Source organism: Alexandromys fortis, unplaced genomic scaffold (assembly GCF_014885135.2).
Source record: "Alexandromys fortis isolate MF-2015 unplaced genomic scaffold, M_Fortis_MF-2015_v1.1 scaffold_3, whole genome shotgun sequence".
Taxonomy (NCBI): domain Eukaryota; kingdom Metazoa; phylum Chordata; class Mammalia; order Rodentia; family Cricetidae; genus Alexandromys; species Alexandromys fortis.
This window is the reverse complement of record NW_026067909.1, coordinates 23,515,213-23,538,076: the sequence shown is the minus strand read 5'-3', so window position 1 is coordinate 23,538,076 and position 22,864 is coordinate 23,515,213. Positions and strand designations below refer to the sequence as shown.

The following is a 22,864-nucleotide window of genomic DNA, read 5'->3' as shown; positions in this document are numbered from 1 at the left end:
ATTCGGGATCAACCTACCCCTGGACCCAGCAATACCACTCTTGGGAATATACCCAAGAGATGCCCTATCATATGACAAAAGCATTTGTTCAACTATGTTCATAGCAGTATTATTTGTAATAGCCAGAACCTGGAAACAACCTAGATGCCCTTCAATGGAAGAATGGATGAAGAAAGTGTGGAATATATACACATTAGAGTACTATGCTGCGGTAAAAAACAGCTTAGTGATTCTTAAAACAAACTATTTGAGCAGTTTTAGGCTTATAGAAAATCTTGAGCAATAAGTAAATACATTTAATAAACAGATAAGGTTCCCATGTGCCTTCTCAGCACTGTTAATTTCCTCTGCTTGTAATCTTGCAATATCATGGGCTGTACTGGCTATAATTTTAATTTATTAATTAAAATCCAGCCCATAGTTTAAGAGTCATTGCTTGTATTGGATACTCCACGGGTTTGGCCAAGTATAAAATGGCACAGCCATGTTATAAATTTATACAAACTAATAGATTACTCTCTCCCCCAAACTCCTCACTCTCCACTACTCATTTTCCCATCCCAATACTTGACAACCATTCATCAGTCAGGTCCTCGGTGGTTTTGTCTTTCCCAGAATGACATGCAGCTGGACTCAGTGACAGATTCAACTTCTTTCCCTTAGCAGCATGCCTGCATTTAAGTTTCCTCGGTGTTATTTTGTGACTTGATACTGCATTTCTTTTTAGGACAGACGTGCACCCCGATATCGGGTTAGATTCCTGTCTGGGCTCCCCAGTGCATTCCCTTGTTTTGTCTCCTTTTGCTCCACTTAGCTGTGACAGTGTCGTGTGTGTGTGTGTGTGTGTGTGTGTGTGTGTGTGTGTGTGTGTGTGATATGTCCTTGACAGAGCATTAATCAGGTATTTTGGAGTGTGTTCTTTTCGGGAATCTGCAGGGTGCTTTCTCTCCACTAGGTTGTGGGAAGGGCCCTGGGGGAGGAACGTCACAGGGGTAGACTGCTAGTCCCACCACACAGCAAGAGTTAGCACTGCTGAGGAGCCTGGCCACCTCTCCGACTCACAAAGCCTTTGCTATGGATCCCCACTGGAAACAGCACTCCCCAAGCATTTCCCTCCCACACGCTACAGAAGGAAATGCTTCTGTCCAACCCCTCCAGGGCTTCATCACCTCCACTCCCCAGCTTAGAGCCTGCCCTGAGACTCCTTTCTTGCTTCCGGGCCTCAACTGCTACTCAATCCAATTTAAATTAAGAAATCTAAAAATCTGAAGCTGGCACCCCCATATTAGAGAGAACAAATAGTGTTTGTCCTTCCAGGTCTGGGTTACCTCACTCAATATGGTATTTCTCAGTTCTATCCATTTATCTCCTATTTTTATTTAATTTTGTGGCTGAATGAAATTCCATTGTGTATATATACCATGTTTTTATTACCCATTCATCAGATGATAGGATGATTGCAGCCCCTAGATAATGCTAATAGAGCCCCTGAATATGGATGGTCAAGTGTTCCTATGATAGGATATAAAGTCCTTTAGGTGTGAGACCAAGAGTGATGAGCTGGGCCCTATGGAATTTCTACTTTTATCTTCTTGACGACTTGCACACTGATTTCTCTTACGACTGTACTTTCAATGTATATGCAGTAAAACTCACTCTTTGAGAGTGCAGTAGTGTGAGGTGGTCAGATGCATATCGCTATGTGAAAACTGCCCAGCCAAGATGGAGGTAGTCACACCACCGTCAACAATCCCCTCGGCGCTTACCTGTCCTGAAGTGTGGTGGAAATGGGATCACACAGGACGTGGCTCCTCCCATGTAGAGCAATCCAGCTGTGACTCTAGCAAGATATGGCGGCTCCGCGTTCTCCCTTTATTTGTGTGGCACAGCAGTGTGAACTGAAGTTCCTCAAAAGCGAACTACCCATGCTAGCGGTTCTAGGGGCTGACAACTAGAACTTAGTGGATGGTGGGAAGTCGAAATGTCCCAGATCCAGAGCAAAATTATCTTGGCTGTGATTAGTTCACTTAGTAGTCAAGGGTTAGCCACCTCTTTGGCTGACCTAGCGACTTTCAGCTATGGCATAAAACGTTTAGGATGTAGTGACTTAGCAGATCACAGACTTCACTGTCCCCAAAACTTAGAAAGTCATCAGATAGCATCTAAGACAGGTAACACAGACGTCTCACTTTGCTGTAATCCACCAGTGTGTTCCCAAAATGCTTTGACTTGTGACTTTCTTTTGCGACTCTAAAAGTTTATGCAAGCTCTTTCATGCTGGAACCCATTGCTTGTGACAAGCTGAGTCTATGTTCCCAAGCCGCAACTCACATTTGGTTCAGAATAAACTCTCTGATGCCAGTTGAACGAAGAGCTATGGTTTGCATCAACAGTTTTGACAGCCATCCATGAAGCCCCAGGGATGATCCACTTTCACCAGAAAAGTCACTTGGCTTGGTAAGGGATTCCTTGTACCCAACCGCCCTTGTTGCCAGCTCACCTTGGTGAGCTTTTTCTGAGGCAGGGACTCCCTTTTGGTTTGGTCCCTCGCCAACTGGTTTATTCAGGGACGGTTTGGGGTGTCCTGGTTGTTCCCAGTTGTGGTTCTCACAGTGTTTGTTTTGCTAGTGTTTGGCCTCTTTCTACTGCCATCCGCCCAACACTCAACGCTGCATTTGTGTGGCTCCTCTGTCCGTGTCACCTTCCTTCTTTCGGGTTATAAAATCTAGGAGTGTCTTATTTTAATAACTGAAGGGAAGAGACACTTGTTCTTTCCTGCTCAATAGGACAAAAAGGACGGAGGGGAGCTCCCTCCCCTAAAACATGCAACAGCCTCACGTGGAAACCCAAGACAACCTTTTCCTCAAAGGCAAAACTCTCTTAGAAAAGGAGCTGGTGAGAACCCCCTTGGCTCATTGGGGAGACACACATGAATGTTAACCACCCAGGGCCTTAAGCTCCCTCGGGCTCCCTGTACATATGTATCCCATGTGTATAGGATAAACTTGTAATGCAATTAGAAGAAACTACCTCAGGATGAGATCCAAGGGGTCTAATCCCTTAAGCAGGATAAAATCTGATCCAGATCCCACCAGCTGTCATTGAAGACTCTGGATTTCAGAAGAAAAGATACCTCTAGCAGAAGAGAAAACAGACATTCCAAGGTGGAAATCGTGGCATTAGTAACTGTAATTCAGCTTCCAAGGGAAAATGGGGTACTCTGAAGGTAACATGGCTTCATATTTTCTTCCACAGGACGCAACTGATGTTCCTACATTGGATTCTTTAATTTTTTAATGTATGTTTTTCCTTTATTCACAGTATCCTAAAACTCCTACACAATAAAGCAAAAGATAATGGTTAGCCTACTTTCATTGAAATTTTAAGCATCGAAGAAAGGAAATAATGAAATTGCTAACTTGGAAATAATGTTCTGAAAAATTCTATGAAAGGTAAGAACAATAGATGTAAAAACCAGGAAACAAGACAATTTCAGAGATTGTGTCAGCTTCTCTCATCCCCTACTTTCATCTGTTCTTTCCTGACGTCGTCTCTTTCTATTATCCTCTCTTTAGTAATCCCCAAATGGGTCACCATTCTGTATGAAAAACCAAAGATTGTTATGGTCTCTTTTAGGATGACATCTAGATAAGAAGTGATCTATACTATCTGTGATCTCTGGTTGAAAACTTCTGACCCTGAGGTTTCCCAAGTCACCAGGACTGTGGGATTTGTTAGAAAATTTCAGAACACCTTCTGCCCAACAAAATGAGATCTTCTGAATGATTTCTTTCTCTCTACGGACTGCCTCGTAAATCGGGGGTTGATATCAGCCTAAGTTTGACAACAAATGTCATGTTTTGGCTTTCACAGGGCATTAGCTTGAATCTTACCAGCTCTCGGGTTGGATTTTATGTCTTTTTTTTTAAACATCATTTTTTAATATGTATTAATTTATTACATATACAATATTCTGTCTGTGTGTATGCCTGCAGGCCAGCAGAGGGCACCAGACCCCATTACAGATGGTTATGAGCCACCATGTGGTTGCTGGGAATTGAACTCAGGACCTTTGGAAGAGCAGGCAATGCTCTTAACCTCTGAGCCATCTCTCCAGCCCCGGGTTTTATGTCTTTGAAACACACATTTTCTACTTTGTCTCTGAGAAGAGCCGAGCTTTTGCAACTACAGATATTGTTTGGCGTGTTCACTGGTGTCGTCCGTGTTCAGCTCATGTTTGGGTGGTCACGTTTGGGAGACTTTATGGGTATAGTTTTTGATGTTACTAGGAAATATAATCTCACTCTAAACTCCCTAATCTCTGGCTCTTAGAACAATTTCACTCCCTTTTTCTACAGTGTTTCCTGAGCCTTAGGTGACAGAGTGCTTTTTAGATGTACCCATTAGGACAGGGGAGTTTATGGCCTTTGGAGAGGTGTATTATCATATCAAGTGGTATAATATGTATATTCATATATGCCATATCCATATCACATACATATTTTAACTAAATATAAAATGTTTCCACACAGCTCTTTTATACATCTTTAGTGTTAGTTTTTATTCCTCTCCTCTACATTACCTTTATTTCTTATTCCCTGCTAACTCCGACCAGTCTTTCCCAAGTCCCCTTTCCTAGCACCTGTGTCCTATTGCCCTCTTCTCCAGAGCTCCTCCCCACCCTCACGGTCCACTTTTAGGTTCATGGCTTCAGTGATTGTGCCAGACATTAGAGTCATGATCCGCAAAGAAGACAGGCCATGTGACCGTTTCCTTTCTGGGTCTGGGTTACCTAAATCAGTATAATACTTTCCAGTTGTCCATTTACCTACATATTTCATTATTCACTTTTCCTTTGAGCTGAATATAATTCCATTGTGTATATTTATTACAGTTTCATTAGCCATTCACGATCTGAAATACATTTAGGTTGTTTCCATTTCTTAGTTATCGTGACTAGAGCAGCAATTAACATGAGGGTTAGAATGGGCGTAGGGTGCTGTGCCCGGGCCATAGACTTCTAGGTATCTTTTAGTTATCTGATTTGGAGTCCCATCTGATTCCAGGAATAAGGTAAGCTTCCAGGAGATTCTATCACATCACCTACGTGAGAGCGAGGCCTCAAAGTCCAACATTATTCTCATGAGAACCAGCTTGTCCCCCCAAGCAGTGAGGATTGTGTGGGATCATGTCATAGAATCAGGGCTGAGTCCATGACCAAGGAGACCTCTCCTTGACCAGGACTGCATAAAATATGATTCCTTCCCCATTTTTCTCTCATATCAATACCCTGGACAGACTTGGGGTTATTGGACCCCTCTCTCTGTTCCACCCCCAACATGGCCACATTGATAGAATATCTTTTCTTTAACCCTGTCATTATTCTGCCTTTTTAATTGGCATATTGGTCAGGTAGCTAAGTCTAGCTTGTTGGACTGCATGAGTATACTATGCAAAAATATGCTATGAACTAAGGAGAATATCTGTACTGATTTTATACTTCCAATTTATATAAGTAGTCACTTAGCCTATTTAGTAGCTGTTACCAGTATACAAACAAGCACACATAGGGAATATGTATTGATGCACAGTTGCATATAAGAAAGACCAAAAGACCCAATATTACTGCAGATGTCATTTAGCTTTACGATTTGCAAGTTTCAAAAAATTCTTTTTTAAAAAATATTTACTTATTTATTATGTATACAATATTCTGTCTGTGTGTGTGCCTACAGGCCAGAAGAGGGCACCAGACCTTATTACAGATGGTTGTGAGCCACCATGTGGTTGCTGGGAATTGAACTCACGACCTTTGGAAGAGCAGGTAATGCTCTTAACCTCTGAGTCATCTCTACAGCCCCCAAAAATTCTTTATGTGACAAATTTACATATATGTAGCATATTGATCATATCTACCCTGGCTCCCTAATTTGCAGGTCTTAGAGTTACATTACTGATCAAAATTATACTCCCTCCCCAGCACTGAGCTAACCTAATCCAATGTCTGTAGTTGCAAAAGCTCGGCTCTTCTCAGAGACAAAGTAGAAAATGTGTGTCTCAAAGACATAAAACCCGGGGCTGGAGAGATGGCTCAGAGGTTAAGAGCATTGCCTGCTCTTCCAAAGGTCCTAGGTTGATTTCTCTGTGTCCTTTATCCAAAGTATCTGTTGTCTTCGGCAATATGGTATTACCATCTAGTTCTAGTAGGTACTGAGAACAATGATAATAGCCTGTCTTGTTTTGGGAGACTCTGGGGGTTCTCTGGCTAACAGCTCATAGGCAAGTATTCTACATCTGGTCCTGGGATTTTCATTTTTAAAAAAATGTCTTCTGGGAGCATTATTATCAAGTCATGTAGGTTACTACCACTCAAACTCTTTTTAAAAATTGTATGTTCTAGTTTATATAGAATCAGGTTTCCACATTGTCTTTTCATCCATTCTTAGTTTAGTTTGACCCTTACCCAACTGTCCCTCTACCCCATACCCACTCAAACCCCTCTGCTCTCTTCACCTCTACTTTCACATCATATGTATTTTGGTCTCCTCAACCCCCAGATGCTCCCCCCAGTATCTCAAGGACACTTTCTTGCTTCCTGGTCTTTACAAGTACTCATTCCAACTTAAACACGTGAATCTAAGAATTTCAATGTGTCTTTATATGAGACAGAATAGTATTTTGTATTTCTAGATCCATCACTTAGTATATTTTCTAGGTCCATTCATTTTCATGACTTTTTTTTTCTTTAGAGACAAACAGAATTCCATTGTATATGTACCACATTATCATCCCCCATGATTCAGTTAATAGATTTGTAGGATGACAGCATTTCCTAGCTATTGTAAAGAAAGCAGATACATGGCATATAGTATAGAGTCCTTTGGGTGAATACCCAGAAGTGACATAGCTAGGCTATATGGTAGTCCTCTTTTTAGCTCTTTGAAAAACTTCTACACTGATTTTTATAGTGGCTGCACCAGTTTACATTCCCAGCAACAGTAAGTGTTTGTCTTTCCCCAAATCCTCACTAGCATTTGTTTTTCCCTTTGTTTTCTTGATTGGGTTCTATTTTCTGACTGAGGTGAGATTGAATTTCAAAGTATTGTTAACTTGCATTTCTCTGATATCTAGTGAAGCTGAACATTTAAAAATATCTATTGGCGGGCTGGAGAGATGGCTCAGTGGTTAAGAGCATTGCCTGCTCTTCCAAAGGTCCTGAGTTCAATTCCCAGCAACCACATGATGGCTCACAATCTTCTGTGATGAGGTCTGGTGCCCTTTTCTGGCCTGTAGACATACACACAGACAGAATATTGTATACATAATAAATACTAAAAAAAATTTAAAAAAATCTATTGGCCATTTGTATTTCTTCTTCTTCTCCTTCTCCTCCTCCCCTTTCACCTCCTCTTTCTCTTCCTTCTCTTCTTCTTCCTCCTCCTCCTGTTGATTTTTTAATTATTATACCACACATCCCATGGTGCGCATGTGGAAATCAGAGCACAGCTTGTAGTAGTCCGTTCTGTCTTTCCACCAAGGCTTTGCTGTGGATAAATTCAGGTCATCAGCCTGGGCAGTCAGTGCCTTTAGCCACAGAGCCATTTCACCAGGCGTCTCTATCGATTTTGAAAAACGGTTGTGCCGGATGTCGCAATGTTGTTGGCAGTTGTTTCGTTTTGAGCTTTCATTCCTTGACTTTGAAGGTTGATGACAGGGTATCTATATTATTCTGCTCTTTTCACCTTTGTAGGTGAGTTAGTATTTTTCCCTTATGGTTTTTTTTGACATCTTGACATATTTTGGAAATGCCTTTCTCTGGCAATTTCTGTTTGGAGTTCTAAATGCCCTAAATTATATTTGTTTCTTCAGAGTTTTGGAATATTTCTGCTACAATTCTATAGAATCTATTACTTTAATGTTTACTTAGTTCTTTCTTCTATCTTATAGATTCTTGGGTTTGGTGTCTTTGTTGTATCCCAGAATTCTTGGACACTGTAGCCATGGACCTTTATTTATTTTTTTTCTGATATTTAAATGTAGTATTTCACCAACCTTGAACTCCAATCTTCAGTCTTCTTTCTTCTGTTTGACAGAGTCTATTATACTCCCTACTGTGTTTCATATTTGGTTCATTGAATTTTTTATTTCTAGTATTTTTATTTTTCACCACCCTCCAACTTGGTTCAAGAATTTGATTTTTGACTCATGCTTCCTAAAAATGATGGTTTCCCTCATTTATTATCTTTACCTCTTTTTTTTAAACTTTGGTATAACGATGTCAGATTCTCTGGAACTGGAGTTACAAACAGCTGCGAGCTGCCATGTGGGTGCTGGGAGTTGAACCTGGGTCCTCTGGAAGAGCAGTCAGTGCTCTTAACCACTGAGCCATCTTGCCAGCTCCTATCTTTATTTCTTTAGGTGATACTGTGTTCTTGAGAATTTTAACATTGGGTATAATCACTTGTAAACAGCATGTCAGATAAGGAGGATAGAAAAGAAAACAAGATCCAACCCAGATCAGGAAGTTTAATAATGCTAACAAGATCTGGAGGCTTTCGCCTCCATTTTTCCTGTGTGCCCAGCCTCAACTTCATCAAACCTTAGAAGGAGACTTTCCTGTACTTAGGGATATACAGAAGTAGAACCAGATTTATCTTGGAATATCATTAGCCCTCTTAATAGCCATTTATTGCACACTTCTTTATCTGACCTAATAGCCTTCTATCAGATAGCATCTTTGGAACGTACTAACTTCTCATTAAGACGAGCCCGAAGGAAAGGTGTCATCAGATAACCCCTATTGCAGAGACTCCTCCACTTTGTTGAAACCTACTTATCTGATGTTCCCATAATGTATTTAGAAATGCCTTCATTATGGCTATTGTTTTGTAACTACAGAGGTTCATGTAACCACTCTCAGGTTGGAACATGTTATTGGAGGCATCCCATTCCCAGCCAGTGGTCACTCATATTTGATTCATAATGACCTCTCTCATATCCCTTCTGAGATGAGACCTGAGTTTTGCGTTGAAAGCAGAATTCTGTTTTATGACTATCACAGTTGCTCATGGTTTGATGAATTAGATGCTTATAAGGCTTCCATGAACATTTATAAGCCATAATGCTAATCCCAAAGATGGGAGGAGAAATACCACTGTCCCAATCATCATGGCCAAATTAATTAAAACAAACAACTTATTAAAGCAGTTTTTTTTATTTGTGTACATGGACTCCCTCCTCATAAAGTGAGACTCAAGTGGTCAGCACTGGATGTGAAGAAGACAAGGTTCTTACAGTTCGGGGGTAGGGAGTTTCCAATGGGGATTTCGCAGGCACAATAGGTTACAGGAGCAGAACGTAAGCATAATATGTTGGCCATAACAACCTTCACCTGAAACAACGGCATGATTACAAAATGGTCATAACAAAGTAGGCATTACAACTAGTAGTCATAACAACCTTTGGAAACAAAGATAAGGTTGCAAGATGGTTATTTGGAGCAAAGATGTGGTTGCCATTGCCTGAAATAGGCAACACAGAACAATTTGTAGTTAGGTTATAGGCAGGGCATTCCCCAGTCCTTAAGAAGCAGAAATTTCATCATAAACAGGAATGACCCTATCTTGTCCTTACTATAAATGTCTTTTAAGCTGATGGAGGCAGGATGGTTCATCTCTAGATCTGTAACACTTTTTAAATTAGTTGTTGCATAAGCTGTGAGACAGAGGCCAAGCTCATTATTTTCAGTATGGATGCTCCATTATTGCAACATCATAATTTTCTCTCCAACTTCTTCACGCTTTTTTGCACACAATTAACTGATCATTTCAACATGACTTTATTTCAGTAAGAGTCTGGCCAAACAATCTTTTAACCCTTTCACCGAAACTCCACTGTCTTTCATACCTTTATTGTCAGGTCCCAAAGAAACCTACGACAAATGACTAACAGTGATGCCTATTTAACACATCGAGCTGCACACTGGCCTCCAGGCTTCCTCCACATCACAAGCACTGTTACAGAGTCCTGGCTCCTCTCTGCTCTTCTTACCCCCCACCCCCAACTCTAAACCTCTCCAGCTCCTGAGCTTTGCTCTCCTTCCCCCAGCGTCTGATTCACAAAAAAAAAAAAAAAAAAAAAAAAAAACTGCCGTTTTGGCCACATACTCTCTTTTTGCCCTCTTGGTTCTCTATTCTTGGCTCTTGGTCTCTTCTCTTTCCCCTCTCTCTCCTCTCACAGTCTGGTCTATTCTGCTGGCTATGCTCAGTCTGTACTCTTCCCGACACCTCTGGCTGTTCTCTCCCTCGTATCTACAAATAAAAACCTTCCCCACAAGCATACCCTTGGAGTGGTCTTGCCTTCATCTTCATTTACTTATCAGAAGTCTTGGAATCAAGTGCTAGGGAATCCTGCCTTTTAATTTCCAATTATTTGGTGGGCCGGAGAGAGGTAACTTAGCAGTTAGGAGCATTTGCTGTTTTTTGAGAAGACCTGAATTCCATTCCCAACACTCATGTCTGGTAGCTCACAACTGGCTTTTAACTCCAGCTTCAGGGGATCCAGTGCCCTTTTCTAACCTGCACAGGCACCTACATGCATATATGCACATCTTTTTTAATGTTATGATTCCTTTTTCTTTACAAAAAAAGTATTGGAAACTAGTTATAGTGGCTCACACTTGTAATCCCAGCAAAACTGAGAGGCTGAGACAGGAGGATTGGCCTGAGTTGGGGGACATCTTTGGCTACACAGTGAAGGTCTGCCTGGGCTAGACTGACACCCTGTTTTTCAAAAGCAGTAGCTGAAGGCATCAGAATTGATCGTTATTTTAGGATGATGTAACAGAGTGCCTTAGACTGACTGGACTTTGTGAAGAAGGCGCACGGCTCTGGAGGTGGAATGTCTAAGATCAAAGCACCATGGGGTCAGGTGTCTGGCTTCAGATGCTGCCTCCCCTGGCAGAACTGCACCTTGCCTTTATTTCTGAAGGGCTCTTTTTTCTCCATGTTGGGTATGCACAGGAAGGCTCTCCCCATAATCATGCGACATGAAGGGCACAGAATTTGGGAGTGGCAGGAAGTTGTTTGAGCGGTGTGCTTCCGTGGCTTGACTAGCTTTTGTGTTTCTGTCTTTAAGCTTTTCTTCTGAGGAAAAGTTTCAAATCTTCCTTTCCCAATATTCTACTATGTAATTGGTTGTTTTTATCTGACCCTCCTCCTCTTCCTCTTCCCTGTGGCAGTTCGCCTATGTGGTTTCTTAGTTTCAAGTTTGTTCTGATTGAGGTTCACTCAGGTTTATGTTTCCCTAAATTTGTTAAATTCTGAGCATGGCATTACTTCTCAATAACTTTTCTATGCTCAGCCATCTCTCTACTGTACTGATGTGTGACTTTGTCTACTGACTTTGCCCCAACACCATGATTATTGTTTGGAATTCTTTTTTCTGCACCTCCATGTTCGATAAATTCTGCAGACCCTTTCCTAGGGTCTCTCTGGCATTTGTCTACTTCTGAGCCACCGGGTAAATATTTCTTTCTCTGGTTATGCTGAGTCTTTCAGTCCTAGAGCACGTTCCTCTTTTCCATCTTCCTATTCTCTGGTGAAATCTTTTCCTAGGGCTGAGGGTGTGTATAGCTCAGGGGTAGAGCTGTTGCCTGGCATCTGAGATGCCCTGGGTTCAGAAATCCAGTTTATGCCCAGTACCACAAAAACAAAATGGAATCCAGACCCATCTCTTCTTTTATTTCAGACGTGGTTTTAACAGGTGCTTTAGACTGTCTGCTCACTTCGGTATCTGAGCCATATCATGGCTGGCATTTACAGCCACTGTTTCTTGTTTATGTTTTGTTTTGCCAAATAATTCTGCACTATATCTTGGGCAAATTGAGCATTACCTCATGAGACACTTGGTGTTGTGACGTAAAACAGTCTGTGGTTTGTTCCCATAGATTGAAATTGTTGCTTCTATAAGGAAGTCTCGTTTTCCAAATCTTTTTTAAAAATTATTTTTGAGACAGGGTTTCTCTGTGTATCTCTAGCTGTCATGGAACAAACTCTGTAGACCAGGCTGGCCTCAAACTCACAGAGACCCGCCTGCCTCCCTGAGTGCGGGGATTAAAGACATGCGGCACCACTGCCTGTCTCCAAATCTTTTCTATACTCCTCTGGGCCCATTTTATGCTCTCAAACTCCAGAAGACTTTCCGCTCTCTGAACTCTCCCACATTGCTGATCCCCAAAACTCCTTTTCCAGGGTCCTTGGTCATAACAGTCATTTTCCACTGGCATTTTAGCTGTCTGTGTCTCCACTGCAATTGTGTAGATGTGTAAGGTGGAGGGGCTGGGAGAGGAGAGAAAATGGGGAAAGGAAGAGGGAGGAAAAGACAAAGAGAAGAGGAGAGGAAAGGAGAAGGGAGGGAACAGGAAAGTGGGGGAGAGGAGAGAGCAGGAGGGGAGACGTCAGAGAAAGAGAAGAGGGGGAGGCTGAGAGGAAAGGAGAGTAGGAGAGGAAGGTGGGAGGAAGGGGAAGGAAAAGCTAGATTTACCCATCAGGATCTTCTGCTCACGGCAGGCTTTGCTGGGCTCTTTAACGGGAACAAGAGGTTCTTCCCGAAACTTGGACCTTGCGCCCTTTATGCACATCACATGGTTCTGTACCTCAATCTGCCAGGACAACTGTGGGTAAAAGCAAGAATGAAAACTCAAGCTGTACTTGGTGGCATACATCTGTAAGCTCAGCCATCAGGAGGCAAGGGGCCCCAAATTCAAGGCTAGCCTGAGAAATACAGTGATTCTGTACCAAAAGTACTAACCACAGGTTCTGGTAATTAATAAAAAAAAAATGGTGGTGGCTTCTAGGATGTGTGTGTGTGTGTGTGTGTGTGTGTGTGTGTGAGAGAGAGAGAGAGAGAGAGAGAGAGAGAGAGAAAGAGAGAGAGAGAGACAGAGAGAGAGAGACAGAGAGAGACAGAGACAGACAGACAGACAGACAGACAGACAGACAGAATATGCACGAGAACATGTACCAACCACTCATGTGGAAGTCAAAGGCAATCTTTCAGGAGTCCATCCTTTCTTCCCAGCCTGTGAGGCCGCATCTCTCCTGTTCTTTTTACTTCTCCTTTGCTTACTCTAGGCTAGCAGGCCTGTGAAACGCTGGGCAATGCTCCCTCCTCTCTCTCCCATCTCTTACTAGAAGTGTTAGGATTTCAGAGGAGAGCCACTGCACTCAGCTTTTTAAGTGGATCCAAGGATCAGACACAGCTCATCAGGCTTGCACAACAAGTGTCTGTACTTGATAAGCCATCACCCCCAAGCCATATTTTTGAAAAATAGGCGTTTAAGATGTATTTATGTATTTTACGTATATGGGTATTTTGTCTGCCCATAAGAAAAGGTCATTGGATCCCACTGAACTACAGTTATAGATGGTTGTGAGCCACCATGTGGGTACTGGGAATTGAACTCAGGGCCTCTCACTGAAAGAACAGCCAGCACTCTTAACTGCTGAGCCATCTCTCCGGCCCCTATTTTTGAAACTTTTATTCCTCTTCTCTACCTGCCTGTTGTTCATCTCTTAAAGTCTCCGGGTAGTGGCTGCTTCCCCCCATGTTACTCATAACCAGTGAACCAGGTGGGTAGTAACACGCTTGCTGAATGAAAAACAGAGGTGAAGGCACTGGGTCTGTGAAGGTGAGCACCCCTCTCTTTTCCATGGTGACCCTGGCAACTGCGTGCTCCATGGTAACACACACACAGACACACACATACATGCACACACACAAATGCTGGATTTTCACTGTCAAAGGGAGAATGAACAACAAAACATAAAAGTGATCAAAACCAGAATTTAACTCAGTTCATGCCATGAGTCTGAAGGTGACTCAATGCTGGGAGGACAAAACTTTTGCTGAAGGCTTGAGGTAGCTAGCTAGAACCTTGTGGGCACATTGAGGTTTTGGAAGCAGTGCGGTTCATCACATGCAACAGTCAGGTCAAATTAGTATGTGTTTGATTGTATTATGTTAGAATGCTTGATTTTAAAAATTGCTGTTTGAAGTGCTGACTTGAGTTTCGAAAAACATTGTTAAGTGAATTTTGTCTTGGGGGTAGGGCAGAATTTTCAGCACTTTTCTGAAATGGCCCTAAACATATTTCTGCCATTTTGTATTATGTGTTTATTTGAAGTGCTAACATCAGTGTTGATTCTTAAATCAAACTATGGATCAACTTAAGAAAACACTGAAGATGACCCTTTAAATCTGTAGTACCAAATATTGAGCCAGAATTTAATACAATCCGAAGAGTAACTGGAGATCCCAAAGGATGGCCTTAAAGTAAAATCCTTCATCACTTATTGTCAGTAAAAATTTGATTTGTGTACCCATTTTTATACCCATTGTCTTAGGGTTACTATTGTTGTGATGAAACACCAAAAGTAGATTGGGGAGAAACGGCTTTATTTGGCTCCCACTTCTGTATCACTGTTCTTCAATGGAGAAGTCAGGACGGAACTCAAACAGAGCAGGATCCTGGAGGCAGGAGCTGACGCAAAGGCCATGGAGGGGTGCTGCCTACTGGCTTCCTCCTCACAGCTTGCTCATCCTGCTTCCATATAGAACCCAGGACAACCAGGCCAGGGATGGCACCACCCACAATGGGCTGAGCCCTCCCCATCAATCACTAATCAAGAAAAAGCCCCACCGGCTTGTCTACAGCTCAGTCTTACTGAGTCTCTGCCAGCACACCTATCAAAGTGGCTAGTGTATAAACTGTTGACCGCAAGCTGAACACGGGCAAGCCTGCACCCATTGCTTTTCTCTCTGTGGATATAATGTGACCATCTGCTTCAAGCTCCTGCTGCCTTGACTTCCCAACTGTGGTGGACTGTACCTTGCACTGTCAGCTGAAACAAACCTTTTCTCCCTTGAGTTGCTTTTGAAGGGTACTTTTCATAGGTAGTTTTGACAGAGGCATTGACAACTCCTGCCAGCCATCAAATCATACATGGGATGGATGCTAATGATGAGGAACAAAGAAGGCTTTTAAAAACTTCATCATTTTTATTTTTTTATGTATGGGTGCTTGCCTACCTTTATGTCTATGCTGGGACTTGAACCTAGGCCTGTCTGGAAGAACATGTCAGTGCTCTTAACCACTGAGCCAATTCTCTAGCCTCAGAGAAAGAGAGAGAGAGAGAGAGAGAGAGAGAGAGAGAGAGAGAGAGAGAGAGAGATTGAGACTGATTCAGAAGGAACATGGTGGAAGTTGTAGGTTGTAGTGGTACATTCTGCTATGAACCTTAACATTTTTTTTCTATACACTCCAGGCTTAGATGTCTGGTAGGAAGATTTCTTTTATAAACATTAGCAACTCGAGAGAACTAATCTGTGCATCCGAGAGTCGGCATCAATTATCAGAACATCAGAGCCCACACGGAGAATCAGACTCAGGCAAAAACACCTGAGTAGCAGGTGTGGCGGAGAGCAGCCACAGCTGAAGACTTTCAAGAATGAACTTAGCCTTTCCTGAGTCGGTTGCAGGGAGTTATGGTCAGTCCTCTAGTCGAGACCCCCCCACAGTGTTGTGCAAGCAGAGGAACCAGAACAGACAAGCCTGGGCATGCTCTTGGCAGGAAGAAAAACAGTGTGAAGTTGGCGGCAGAGTACAAGGCTGAGAGGAACAGCTTGCCAGGACAGACTGATAAACTAACCTGCCTCCATCTTGGGTTTGAAAGCCATATTATAGTAAAGGTTTATTACTATTTATAATTAAATCTGTTTCATAAGGATTGGGCTTTATCTCACCTGTCACCTTAATTTACAAATGGTTCTGTACTGCCTGCCTGCTCCAGAGACAGCAGCCATGCCTTTGTTTCAAGAGATTGTTATAACCACCTTGCAGCCATGATTTTGTTTCAAAAGGTTTTTATGACCAAAAAGTCAACTGAGGCCAGAGGTCATTTGGAAGCAGGAAGAATTTTCTTTCAGTGGTTTCATCTAATTTGAAGATGGAACATGCTGGAAACAAGGAGCTGAGCAGCACAGGAGAGCTGAGAGAAGTGGAATGCCAGATGTCTAGTCAGCCAAGAACATCCTTTGTGAAGAGCCCTGCAGAGGGGAAAAGACAAAACAAGACAGCAAAAGAGAGCTGGTGTAGACCAAAAGAGGAAGCAGGAGAAGCTGAGATTCCAAGACCCACTTGTAGGAAGGTACCAGTTCCTGCTCTACAGGTTCATCTGCCCGCCCCGAGCTCCCATTGAGCCTGATTCACCAAGATGTTTTGTGGGCATGGTGCCAGGAGATGAAGCTGAACAGCAAAGACCAGAAATTGGAGGCTTATAAACGACCCCTTGCAGGGACTTTCCCCGACCAAATGCCTGATTTAAAAAATGTTCCTGACACACCAAAAGAAGCCAGGGTGAAAACATTTCGGAAAAATATGAAGACAGAGACAGAGGAGGGACAAATGCCTTGTCCTCAGGTGACAGTTCCCCTTGAAGTGGTCCCTGAAGCCGAGGAGCAGGTGCCTGCCCTTACTGGACCTTCTGTCCCCTTTGAAGAAGTCAGCACCACTGTTGTGACAACTGCCTCTGAGGCAGTGTTGGCGTCTAGGGCCAGAACTGCAGCCAATGCTAAGAAGAACAAGGCCCTACGGTCCATGGCAACACCAGAGACCTATGGGGAATTGTGGTGTGTGGTCCACGGGGGAAGCCTTCCTGCAGACTCAAGTGGCTGGGTTCAGCTGCAGTTCCATGCTGGACGAGCCTGGGTACCTGAGAAGAAAGGGAAAGTGATTGTTCTCTTCCTGCTGCCAGCTTGCACCTTTCCACACACACCTGGAGGACAACGTGCTGTGCCCCAAGTGTGTTCACAGGAACAAGGGCTTGAATAAGAGCCTCCAAGTATAAGGGAGGATCTCAGGTTTGGGCTAGCTGCTGTCATCACCCACTCTTGGGAGTGGTCTACGGAACTGTAGCTAAGACTGAGACTGATGGAAATTCACATCTGTGCCCTTAAAGGTGCCCGAAGAACCCAGAAACTATGGGACCTTGTTTGTTAGTCGTTGCTGTAGTTCAAGCAGCTTGGAAAAAGAGCCAGTGAAGCCACCAAAATGCAACAGGTCCACCTCTGCTCATTGCGGGGACTGCACACTCTTAAGTGTCTATGCCTCCTACTATTGTGTGAACACAGGAAAGTGTCCTACCATAGGCTTTGCTGCCAAGGGTTCCTGGGGGGAGTATGGCATCTCCAGATGTAGTACCTGCTTGTCCTTTCACCGCCAGTGGGGTCATAGGCAGTTCTGTCGTCCACTCGAAAGACTTAGCTTATGCATGTAGTCTCTGCATTCCCTCTTTCCAGGGTTGTGTTATGTTGTTAGTGCTTGGGTTTGCAAAATATTAAACCAAATCTGGTTTGTGAAAAAAAAAAAGGTTGCTATGACCAACTTGTTATGCTTATGTTCTTTACGTTCTACTTCTGCGATCCCTGCTTATTTGCCTGATAAATTTCCCATTTGGAAGCACCTTATTTTCTATATTATATTAGCTATATATTATTATACTATATTTTATCTATATTAACTATTAAAATCTAAATATTTATAGCTCAGGATATCTGAGCTATTAAAACCTTATCTTCCTCATATCCAATGCTGACCACCTAACCCCAGCCTTAGTGGGAGACAGCCCATATACAGGAATAAAAAATGATCAATTTTATTGGCCTCATTTGGGCCAGTGGTCTTTCTCCTTGCATCTGTGGGATTAACATGACAGTATGCGTTCAGATACTACAAGATGAAACAGCCTGATGTTTTTCTAGAGAACGAAAAAGTCTGTGTGAAGCATCAGTTTTGGGAAGCCAGCAAGGATGAGAGCTCATACAGGCTGCGGAGAGCCGAGTGTTGTCCTAAGGGGCTTGTCTTAGTGAGGGATCGCTTCTGTGCAAAGACCTTAAGGCCACTCCAGTACAACAGGAGGAGGTCATGTTTTATGAAGAATCAGTAACTTCCATGTAACGTCCTTGCTGGCGGTCAATGGGATGCCTCAGAGCACTTGACTTTTTCCTTCCTGACAGGCACACAGGCTGTTTCTCTCTCTCCAAGCTCGTCTCTTCTGGCCTTCTGTGGCATTTGTGGTTTGGGTTTGCATGGCCCTGTTCACGACTTGGAGTCATGTCTCTACTGAGATCCAGTGCTTAGCTGTGTGTGGCCATCAACGGTGTTTCAGCTGGCCCAGGACTTAATCACCTTGGGTCCAGTTACCCGGGAAGGAGGGGAGTGATTCTTTAGAACAGGATGACTGTAGTGCTGCCTTGCTTGGCAGTGCCTGTAGAATGCCTTCCAAAAGAAGGCACACGGACAGAGAAACACTCCATTAATATCTCACAAGTCGGGATTAGCATTTTAGGTGGGCAGCAACTGACCTGTCAGACTGAGTCAGCTTCTTCCAGGAACTTCATTCCCAGAAGATAAAACTGTTTGCCAAGGGCTTAAGTAACTCCCAGGAAAGCACAGCTTCCTAGAGTGCAGATTTCCTCTGAAGTTTGGTCAATGTGTTTTATGGACTTACTTGCTGTGCATTGGTCCAGGCTACAGAAAGACAGCAAGAGCAAAATAAAGCGCTTCACCAGGATCTGCCATTCTCACCATCATGTCACAGAAATTATGTAGTAAGACAGAAGCAGAAGAAGGGAGTTTATCCTGAGGGCATAGATATGGTACTCTGCCTCACAAATTCTAGTTCTAGGCTGAAACGATGACTCAGTAGGTAAAAGTTCATGAAAGCTGTGTGAAGATGGGTGAGACCTGACTCCATGAAGTCGTCCTCTGACCTACACACACACAGATTGTAGCATACATACCCCCCTTATGCATGCACCGCTTACACCTTGATCTTCCTGGGGAGCAGATGCCTGGGACACAAATTAAAGAGTGGAGAGTGGCTCAGTTCTGAATGGCTGGATGCTGTGCTCCCGAATCTGACAGTCCCATGCAGCTATAGATGTGGTCCACAACACAGCACTGCAGATCAGAGTCAGGACTTGGAGATTTTACTGAGGCAGGAGCATTTCCAGCAGAGAAGTCACAGGATCTGTGCCTCCTGTATTTGTTGGCTCGGTGTGGGTAACCAAGCACCACATACTGGGGCTCAAACAACAGAGGTCTACTGTTGCCATGCTGGGAGTAGTGGGCGGAAAGCGAGACTCTGGCAGGATAGAGTTCTGAGGACTGGCAGGGGAGGGCCTGTTCCTGGCTTCTCTCTTTGGCTTAAAGATGCTTTTGTTCTTTGTCCTCTTTTCGAAGACACCTGCTTTGAGAGTCTGTAGCCCAAAGTTTTGTTGTTAAAGTTACCCTCTTCGCCTCCTTTTAATTTGGTTACCTCTATGAAGGCCTTCTAAACAATAAGGCCACTTTCCAAGTTGCAGGAGGGAGGATTTTACATGAACTTGGGGAAGCACAGTTTAGCCCCCACCAGCTACTATCCAGAGGATCTAGTTCAGAGGTGGTTATACTTACGCCTATAGGACCAACTAGTGTCTGGGAAGCATGGTCACTGATACAGGGTGGATAGTGTGTATGGTGATGGTGAAACCGGTAGAGCTTGCTGATGGGTAGAGGGTGGGGTGGAGAGTTGGGCATGTTGCTCATTGACCTCCTTTCTTCCTCAAGACTTCAACACTTGTGATTCCTCGGTTGGGAAGAAGGGCTTTCATCTTTGTGTGACTATCCTATCATTCCTAACGTCAGTGTTCTATTCTGAACATCCTTTAGTATTAGTTTAAAGATGCCACTGTAGAAACTCACTCTACTGTACACACCAGTTTCAAATCACTGGCTCTCATACGCAGTTTCACCTTTTGTCTCTTACCATTGACATTATGTTCTGCCAAGCAGACCTTAGAAATCTGTTACCAGACTCCCAATCAGTGTCAGGCCTATAAGTACTAACCATTCTCTGGTGCCGGCTTGAATATGGGCAGGTAAGGAATCAGGGGACGACACGGAATAAGCTGGAGGTTCTATCGTGGATGGTAGGATGAGTAATAATACGAAAGCCTACTTCAAACAGGGATTAATAATTGTTATGAATTACTCAGGCCTAAATCTGAATGTCCCCACAGGGTCATGTTTGCAACACCTGCTCTTCAGCTGGTGGTACTATTCTGGGAGGCTCCTGAATCTTTTGGAGGAAGTGTATCAATACAGACAGGCCTTTAAAGACTATAGCCTTGCCCTGTGTCTGGCCTTACTCGCTGCTTCCTCAGATGTGACAGCCTCCATCTTCCCTATTACCATGGACTGAAATCCTCTGAAACCAGGAACCAAAGTAACACTTTACTCACTTGCTTCTGTCATGTACTTCATCAAATTGATGCAAAATAAACAAATAACATAATAACATTTGTGTGCATGTGTGTGTGTGTAACTGGAGGGGTGGGTTCCACAGTTGACTTAAGTAGCCTTGTTTCTTGTGTTGTTAGGGCTCCTGCCAGTAAAATTACAGACTTGAGAATTTCATCAAAGGTTTCATTTTTCCCTTTTGTCTTCAATAAAAAACTGACTTCTGAGCCAAGTGGTGGTGGTGGCATGTGCCTTTAATCTCAGCACTCAGGAAGTAGAGGCACGCAGCTCTCTGTGAGTTTGAGGCCAGCCTGATCTACAAAGGGAGTTCCAGGACAGCCAGAGCTACACAGAGAAACCCTGTATTGGAGGAAACAAACAAACAAACAGACAAACCAAAAACAAAACAACAATAAAAAGCCTGACTTCTGAGCCAGACACACTGGTATGTGCCTACAGTCCCAGAACGTGAGAGGACTGCTTGAGCTTAGGAGTGAGACTAGCCACAGTGAGACTGTCCCAAAACAAGAGGACCTCCAAAATGGCTTCCTCCTTCATGTCATTTATTAATTCTTTTAAAAGTAATAATAAACCTTTTATACTTTAAATAGCATATATATACATATGTATATAAACTATATTTTTAAAATAGCAAAAAGTTAGTAAGAAGGATGGTTCTGCTTATGTTTTTATTTCTGCCAACCTCCCTACTGCCAGGTGTAAAAGATGATACTGGGTGTGTTGTTCCTTGGTTATGAACTGACACTGGGAGGGGAACACACTTATGTGAAACATTCTACAAGTCTGATTGACTGATTAGAAGTTATTTGAATTGTGGGGAACTGGAATGTTGCAGGTCTAGAGCCCATTATTTTGAGTTATCCTTAGCTCTCTAAATAGCCGTTTATTGCCCACCCGTGTGACCTAACATCCTCATGATGATTAGGTAAATACTTTTGTAATGTACAATCATGACCTGTAGTTTCCATAACTCAAAGGCTATGAATGCCATCTGATGGAGGTGGGTCTTGTATCTTATCTGTTGATTTCATTGGTTAATAATAAAGAAACTGCCTCGGCCCTCATAGGACAGAAAATTAGGTAGGCGGAGTAGACAGAGGAGAATGCTGGGAAAAAGAAGCTGAGTGAGTGAGTCGCCATGATTCTCCCACTCCAGACAGACGCAGGTTAAGATCCTCCCTGGTAAGCCAGCTCGTGGGCTACACAGAATATTAGAAATGGGTTAGAACAATATGTAGGAGCTAGCCAATAAGAAGCTGGAACTAGCCGGGCCAGGCAGTGTTTGAAAGAATACAGTTTCCGTGTAATTATTTCGGGCATAACCTAGCCATGCGGGCGGCTGGGTGCCAGGGACGCAGCCCTGCCGCTCCTATTTCAACAGCCATCAGATAACATCTGAAGCCTGCCGCAGATTTACCCACTTCCCTGTAACCTGACTACATCATGCATCCACCAAATTATCTGAAAAAGAACTTGACTGGCCACTTTCCTTTTTGAGTACTATAAAAACATCAGGAAACGGTTACCATGTTGAAGAATGCTATTTGGTAGTAACCCAAATCTGTGTTCCCTGCCGTGGTCACTCTTATTTGGCTCTAGAATAAACTGTCTCTTATTCCCTTTGAAGTGAGGGTGAAGGATATTGCAACAGCTTGTTGGAGCCAATGAATAAAGTCAGATATGGATGCAGATTTGGAAAAAAAAAAAAAAGGAGAGAGAACATTTTAGTAGCCTTTTCAAATAATGTGAACATTCTCTTATATTGTACCAAAGTTAGGAACTCATAGCTTCTTTAAGATGAGGTAATTTTGGTACTGCTAATTAACAAATGTAAGAAAGACATTCAGAAAAAACCATGCACTCAAGTGTTGTCTGTAAACACTATGCTTGGGATATTTAGACACTATTCACTGAGTTAGGCAGTTTCATCACACATCTCTGAAAGTCACAACAGTTGCTATGGCAACATTATTCAAAAAAGTTCAAGTGTTGGTGACAGGGGATGCTAGGTAGTGAGAAGGGGAATCAAAGGGCCATTGGTAGTCAGCTGCTTCCCGGGCTCCATTTGGGACATGTAACTACCAGTGTGGTAATGACACTAAGAGCATCTTAAAGGTCGCTAAACCCTCTTTGTAAGTGGTCAGTGGTTGATGACACATTCTCATGCAGACAGCAGGAGCCTCCCTTGGCCAGGCAAAGCCAAAGACTTCCTGTGATGAGCAGAAAATCTGTTTTATAATCTGGGGAAGACAGCTTGAAGCCAGAAGGGGAAAAGAAAACATGGTACATCTCAAAGCATGTCCTGACATGGACGTGCACCTCCTAAGCCCTTCCCTCAACTCTTTACAGCCTCTCACTGCCAAGCCTACCCACTTGTAACCGAACATATTCTCTTCCTCTAGCTTCTTTAGATACCAGCCAAACTCCTACACTTGCTTGCTCTGACACTCTTGGGGAATATTACTTTCAGGTGTCTGACTTTTGTTTATGCTGTATTTCTTT

At 43.1% G+C, this 22,864-nt stretch overlaps 1 pseudogene; it reads left to right on the top strand.

The window, feature by feature from the left end:
* The first annotated feature begins 15,110 nt into the window (after nucleotides 1–15,110).
* Nucleotides 15,111–17,482, top strand: LOC126498507 (developmental pluripotency-associated protein 4-like; annotated as a pseudogene).
* Nucleotides 17,483–22,864: the final 5,382 nt, after the last annotated feature.